The sequence below is a fragment of the Amblyomma mixtum genome, unplaced genomic scaffold (assembly GCF_055824585.1).
Source record: "Amblyomma mixtum isolate Tamu unplaced genomic scaffold, ASM5582458v1 scaffold_25, whole genome shotgun sequence".
Lineage (NCBI taxonomy): Eukaryota > Metazoa > Arthropoda > Arachnida > Ixodida > Ixodidae > Amblyomma > Amblyomma mixtum.
The window spans coordinates 637501-644659 of record NW_028317722.1 but is presented as its reverse complement, the minus strand read 5'-3'; the positions used below and the strand labels follow the sequence as shown (position 1 = coordinate 644659).

At 40.6% G+C, this 7159-nt stretch overlaps 1 pseudogene; it reads right to left on the bottom strand.

Moving 5' to 3' along the window:
- Positions 1 to 237: 237 nt before the first annotated feature.
- The window catches only part of LOC149324539 (uncharacterized), a 25512-nt pseudogene continuing 18590 nt past the window's right edge, over positions 238 to 7159 (bottom strand).

Below are 7159 nucleotides of genomic sequence, written 5' to 3'. Positions count from 1 at the left end.
AGATGGCGAAGACCCCAGAGCGCTGTATGTGACTAATGGAAATGCTTTCTTTGGCGCTTGCTGGAATTCAAAATTCGCGGTGTATAAAAAATTGTCAAAGTTCAACACTTTTGAACAGCGGGTACCGCGCTACAGCAGAAGGACAAGAGCATGCTTAGGTAGCTACGAAAGTGGCTCATTTTCTTCGAAGTTAAGCGTTTTATTTTTATAATCACTCATCACATCAAAAAACAGTGTTCAGTATGGAAAGAAATAAAAACGGTAATTTTCCGGTAAACTTCACATGGAGAAACGACCGTACAGTACGCCGGAAGAGACTTCCACTCGGTATTGTGTTGGGCTGGTGATGTTGAAGACCACAAAGGGGCGGAAAGTTTTTTCGGCCAAGCAGCAGCGATTGCTGTCTGTCGAAGCACAGGATTCGCAGAGCTTCACCCAGTAACCAGCGAAGCACTTCGAGGTGGATTCCGGAGAACATTTCCAATCAAGCCGCACAGACGAAGTCCCGTTCACGGTCGTGATGATCCCACTGATTTTCGAAGGTGGCTCTGGAACTGCCGGAAATATAGACGAAAAAGTTTGAATGCGCAATGCTGCAGATATATAAATAACTCTGCGGCGGATACTAGAGTAGGGAACACAGAAGGATTGAGCATAAGTTAAAGAAATATATAAGCCATCGGTTCTCAAACACAATACGGCAGATAAGCTAGCAGCGACACCGCCAGCAGGATACCTGAATGCTTGTGTGGACAGGAGTGCCCTATGTTATTTTCGCTAACAAATAAATGCAACCACAACTAGTTTCCAGTGACAGGCGGACCTCCTGTTAGCAAATTCATGAAAAAAAACTAGCAGTTGAGTCACCGCTGGTGTAATAAAACAACAAAAGGCGAGTATGCGTTATCTGAATAATGTGTAACAAAACAAGAAATGTTCTTGCAGAATAGCAGCGTTGTGAAAATCAAGCAATGGAAATGAAAGCTTTTATTTCAGATATTGTACAGCAGAAACGAATAGGCTAGACATGAAAAATAAAAATATGGAAAAACAAATCTAAGCGTTCAAAGTTGTTTTAAAAACGTTATTTTCAAGGAATCACAGAATAATGTTTGATGTCTGTCTGAGAAGTTGGCCTTTTCCAGTGCCACATACTGTGCATTAAAGCGAGAGGCGCACTTTACCCTGACGATCACACGTTTCTCTCGCCGAACACGCGTCTCACTTTCAGCGATCAGTTGTCACCCATGAATCACGCTTCGTGCAAAGATCCGTTTACATCGAGCGTACCTCCGGTCTCAATCGGCCTTGGGATGGTTGGCGCTCCCCTGTTTTGGCGCTACAAGTAGTTGAAAAGATAGTCGAGACAGCAATCTTACAGCGAGTTCACATCAAGACACAGCCGAGCAAAAATGAAATAAGGAAGCCAGGAAATATGAAAAGGTCACATATTATTTCGATAAAAAATAAATCTCCTCTACATAAAAGCACAAGGCCTTTCCAAATAAATGCCCTGATTGGCCGAGAGAGCCGTGGCGTCATCAGCAGCGCCAAATTGACCTGGATTTCCGAGAGCGTAACATTTCATTATTTTAAGGCATTAAACTAATTGAAATCACTATTTCACCTTAATTCAGTAAATAATCTTCACAACCTGACCTTAAATCTGACACTAGTTCTTTTGAGTGCACCCTTATTCACCCAAATTCCAACCAATACCCATTAATTCTTCTCATGAGGTGGGTCTACTTCCAAATTTTGGGGGTCGTGTCGAAAATTTGGTGGTGGACCAACTCCCAAACGACAAAATGAAAACAGCATAAACTTCATGACGGATGCGGAAAAAAAGACACAGGCGCTGCTAACAACTCAGTTGTTTGTCACTAACAACTAAGTTGTTAGTCAGCGCCTGTGTCTCATCTTGCCTTTATGCGTCCGTCGGGAAGTCCGCGTAGTTTTCATTGTGATGGACAAAGAACTAGCTGATGATGTATTCTTCAGTTCGAAACAGTATTTCATTTGAGTTTTTTGTTAAGGCCCCCGAAGTTTGTCCGAAAATAAAGGTGTGAAAGCATACGCCTAGTATCCATGAGTTTCCGCAATTTGTGCGCATAGCGTAACCGCACTTGATTTTCTTGCATTTGCCTTGCTTGCATAACTACCAGCAAATATAGGAAATTTTTCATGACCTTATAGTCAGCGAAGCAATTGTTTCATAGTCACTAGGTATTTGTGAACAGGAGTCGCTTCTTCGCGCTCACCTTTGCACTCATTTCTGCTCATATGTGACAGATTGTGAATCTATTTGGACTGAAATGGACAATTCTGTATTTGGTATAGACAATAAAAATGTTGTATTTGATTGCATATACAGATCGTCTAGTTCTGATATTCTGGCCTTCTTTGAAGCTCTAGATACTGTAATTGATATATTATCTAAAGAAAATAAGTGGGTAGTTTTCTGGGTGAGATAACCATAAATTTAATAGCCTTTAATACTCACAGTGACCTGTATGATAGCTGCTTTCAGGGGTATGAAATTGAATGATTAATCGATCTTCCGACTTGATGCACTTCAATGGGGTCTTGCGCTCTCACTGAATATGCATTAACCAGCCTTCTTTATCCTCCATAGGCTTTTGTTATCAGGGCAGCTGTCATTGACCGTTACCTTGTAGCTATCGCTTTTCAAGATAGTTGTCGCGCGCGCCACAACACACACTTGCTCTACGGAAGTGTTTTATCGGTCACACTTCCTGCATGTGATATCTTCTGTCGACTTGTCGAATATAGTTTCGAAAACTGTCGCTCAGATGACATATGGTACTTTCTCATCCATAATTACTAATTGCTTGGCTTCCTCTACATATACGTTATATTCCGCACGAACTATTCATTTCCTAACAACCCGTGGCTTACCAAGGGCCTTATGATCAGTCTACGAAAGAAAGAATAGTTATACAGGAAAGCTAAAAGGCAACAGTTTAGCACTCCCCTACATCAACGTTTCAAAAAGTACTCCTACACTCTGACAATACTTTCGAGAAGTGCCAGGAAAAGTTGTAGCGAAAATGAAATACCTAGCTCCGGCTCTAATTCCATTAAACTGTGACAATTCATCAACTTTTTTCTCAAATGGAACTCAAACTCATCTATATCGCCTATCATTCACGACAGAATACCTTTTCATAGCTCTTTAGACGTTGGTAATGCTTTCAGCGAATACTTTACGTGTTCCCCTACTGCTGCTACTTTGACCTACCCTCAGTGAACCGCTTTCGCCACGCATTCGTCCTTGCTGGCCTCTACGTCACCTGTTTAGGTTAAAAGCGTGATTGGAAATAAAAAAAAACATCGCCCGCAGGTTTCGACAATATTCGTGAAAATAATATGAAAGCGATTGCATATGACATTTATGATGTCCTCAAACATATGGATAACTTAATATTTTAATCTGCTGTCTTTCCGCCACAGCTAAAGAGAAATGGAATCGTGTCTGTTTTCAAGAAAGGTGATAAAAATCGCATTAATAATTAGAGGACCATCTATATCATTGCATTTTTCCACTAAAAGCATTGAAAAATTTATTCTTTAAGAGTGTCGAATTACCTCAAAAAGTTTAACATGCGGCATGCGAAACATTTTCGATTCCGGCAAGGTCTCTTCACTAACCTTCCTTTGACTTACTCCATCGACAAATAAAAGTTAGAAATTTGTAAAGTTGACTGCGTCTTTTATGTTTTCCTTGATTTTAATAAGGCTTTTCACAGAGTAACCATGATGTATTTATTGCTAACCAATGTCTTACGGTATTAAAGGGATCTCATTAAAAATTTTTCGTAGTTTCCATCTAACCATGAACAAACAGTATGTATATGGTGTTTCTTTTTGAACAAAAAGGATATTGACATGGGTTTCCCAATAGGTTTCATTCTATGTCCACTTCTACTTACCTGTATAAATGGTCTTCCTGTGTCTCTCCTGCCCCCGACTGCACCCTTTATGCAGATGATTCCACTCACATCTCAAATCTTAGGATAGCTTGACATCCAAGCTTAATTCTAATGTTATTGATATCGCAATTTAGTGCACGAAAAATACACATCTCATTAACTCTGCTAAATCCAAGTTCACGCTGTTTAGCTCAAAGCTTACAATTCTTCCAACTTTCCTTTCAATCTACTCTTGCCCCATACTTCCCTAGGATCATTGTATATTTCTTGGTGTACACCTGAATCATCATTTGAAATTTAATCCACATATTCAACAACATGGAATGAAAGTATCATGTGGGATCAGAATTTTGTTTACACACTTTTGTTTCCATACATTAATTCAACTCTCCTGTGCTTTCATTCAGTGTCATCTTAATTATTGTATCACCTCTTGTGGTCAGACATATCATTCTCATCTTTCCGCACTTCAGATTACGCAGAACCAAGCGGTGCGGATCATTACTTGGTGAAATAGGAATTCCTACATTAACCGTTGATACTGTCACGTAGTGGTGACTGCACTCCGGTGAGCAGGTAAACAGCGAGAATGGCTTCTAAAGGAAGCTCTTTGTTTGCGATGAATTGCGCCCGCAAAAAACTGAGTTACTTGGCGGTGGTGTAGCAACAGGTCAGCTCGGCGGTCGTCGAACAGAATTGCATCCGTTCTGGGCCGTGCTCTTTTTAAAGCTGATAGCGAACTTTTCATGGGAAGCTTGGAAAGTTACTAGAACATTCTGGAACAGCGCTCCACTTGGATGCGATCAATAAAGATAAATCAAGGCGCATCTTGCACCGCAAACAAAACGATTAAGAGGCGTGCCGGCAGCTTTCAAGAATAAACACACTACGAAGATTCGCGGCAATAATCTTAGCTGAACATCCTTAGTATTTCAGAACCGATGAAATTTAAACTTGGCATATTTGCTTATCTTGCGTTAAATAACCGTAACCTTATGCAGTACATACACATTCAAGAACTAATAAACCGTATCCTTACTATATTTGCGTCCCACAAAAATTCGCACCAACAAAAGTTTCAACCAGCAGAGGAGATTTTGTTTAATAAAACTATGAAATTCATTGTCTCATAGTATTCAAACCGTGTCATCTGTTTAGTCATTTAAACGTTTCCTGCCCTCGTTCATTCTTTTTTTCTTGATTATGAAGCTATTTTAACCGACATTATGTCTATCTGGTTTGATTTCTGATCGAAACTTCACTTTTTAGTGCATTTGTTGTTTACACTTCATATTACTGAATTCTTGAAATATCGCTAACATGTTTTTGATATGCTATGATGCTTCATGTTGCTATTTGTTTCTTTTTGCCTTTTTGCATGGAGGTCCAACTACAGTGTCAAACTTTTGGGGCCTCTTTTTGCAACTTTCTGCATAAACTGCATTTTTAATTTCATGAACAAACTTTCAAACTTTCACTCAGTCTCATTTCCTTCTTGATTTTAAATTGCATAAGAAGTATTATACCTTGTTTAGAAATAAAAAAAAACGAGAGTGCTTTGCGAAGCTAGCTAGTGTAATTATCAGAAAGCCTCTCGCGCAAAAAAGTACACAGGGAAAAGAGTAAGTATACGTATCAACCGTCTTCCCTATGACTCTAGGTTTACATAAAAAATTAACAAAATGTTAATCCAATTTAAGAAGAAAGAAACGATTGCTTATGGCAATGGTTTTCAAGGCCAAGCCAGGACAGGAAAAATGAAATCGTGCTCTAGAAATAATTTCATTGCAGAGATATTAATTTTGCTACCAGCTCTGAATGTAATTTGGGGACCTCTTCATCAAAAATCAAGGCGTGGCATATCAAAAGGCAGAAATTACAAGCTCGCGAGACCATCGTTTCTTAACAGTTACCCTGTCTCTGCAGACGGGATGCTTCTGTATGTGATGCTGTGACACAGCTTCCTGTTCGACCATCATTGCTTTAAGCATATTACAGGTTTCTTAGAAGTCAGCGTCTCTCTGTCGTGTTCTGTGTTGTCTACCGGCTTTGTGCTCCGCATGACTTGAGCTATGATACATACGTGCAAGGTCGCCTTCAAAATAAAAATTCGGCTCTGGTTCAAATCAGTAGAACATGGTTAGTTGGAGCGAAAGGTCGGTTATGTTTCGTTAGACCCGGCACTGGAAACGTTCACCGGAAACGTACCTCGCTAGTCCCCTCACTGGAACATGTGTAATTTTCACGCTCATAATAACACTATCCACGAATGCTTGGGTAAAGAACTCGAAGATGCGTTTGTAAGACATTTGTGGATGGATTGGTGAAGGATAGGAGCGTCCCCTTTGAAACGAGGTGATGGCAATTGCCACCAGGCTCGAATTTTTTTTCTTCATTCTTATTTAAGAGCGCTTTAAATTGTCAATAAAATTCGCCATTTTTTTGCACTGCGGTGAATTCACTAGACGCGGGCCATCTCCTGGGTCACCGCCCTACTTTGCGTGCTGGGGTTTCAGTGGGTGCCGCATGATGGGGCTACGACAACAAGCCATCACGAATAAAATTCACCGGAAACGAACTTCACTACTCGCTTAATTGGGATGTATATATTTTCCGTGCTTATAAATTATTTATGCATGCCTCAGTACGTATCTGGATGAAACGCTTCTTAAACATCTGAGCAGTCACTAAAGGCGCCTTGATTCACTCCCAAGAGCCCAACAGTCGTGGCGAACCGACTCATCTCAGCCCCAAAAGCTCCTGTGGTTCGGTTCATGGGGCTCAACACTACTCCGTTATGCCGGAAGAGAATGGTCATGAGTGCCGTCTATAATCTCGGCGTTCCACTTGATGCCTTTAAGTCAAGTGCACATTACTGTAAGAAGCCGGTTCCGGTTGTCGAGTGTTTTGCTCAAATTTTTGTGCCACATTGACTTCCAATTTTCGGTCGCACTCAGGCATGCAACACCTCTCTGGCAACAAAACTTATTACGTAATCCAGGTCTTGCACTGCGCTAGACAGATATCAAGCGTTTTCAGCGAATATTTCCAACTTTTACTTGGCCATTCAGTTTAGAGCTGATGCGACGTGGTAATCTTTTGACGCCTGTATGTGCACGAGGATTGGGCTAAGTTCACCTGTATATATGAGGCAGTTAGTTCCCCGTTTTTTTTCTTGATTGTTCCTGTCCGATGATTACAGCATT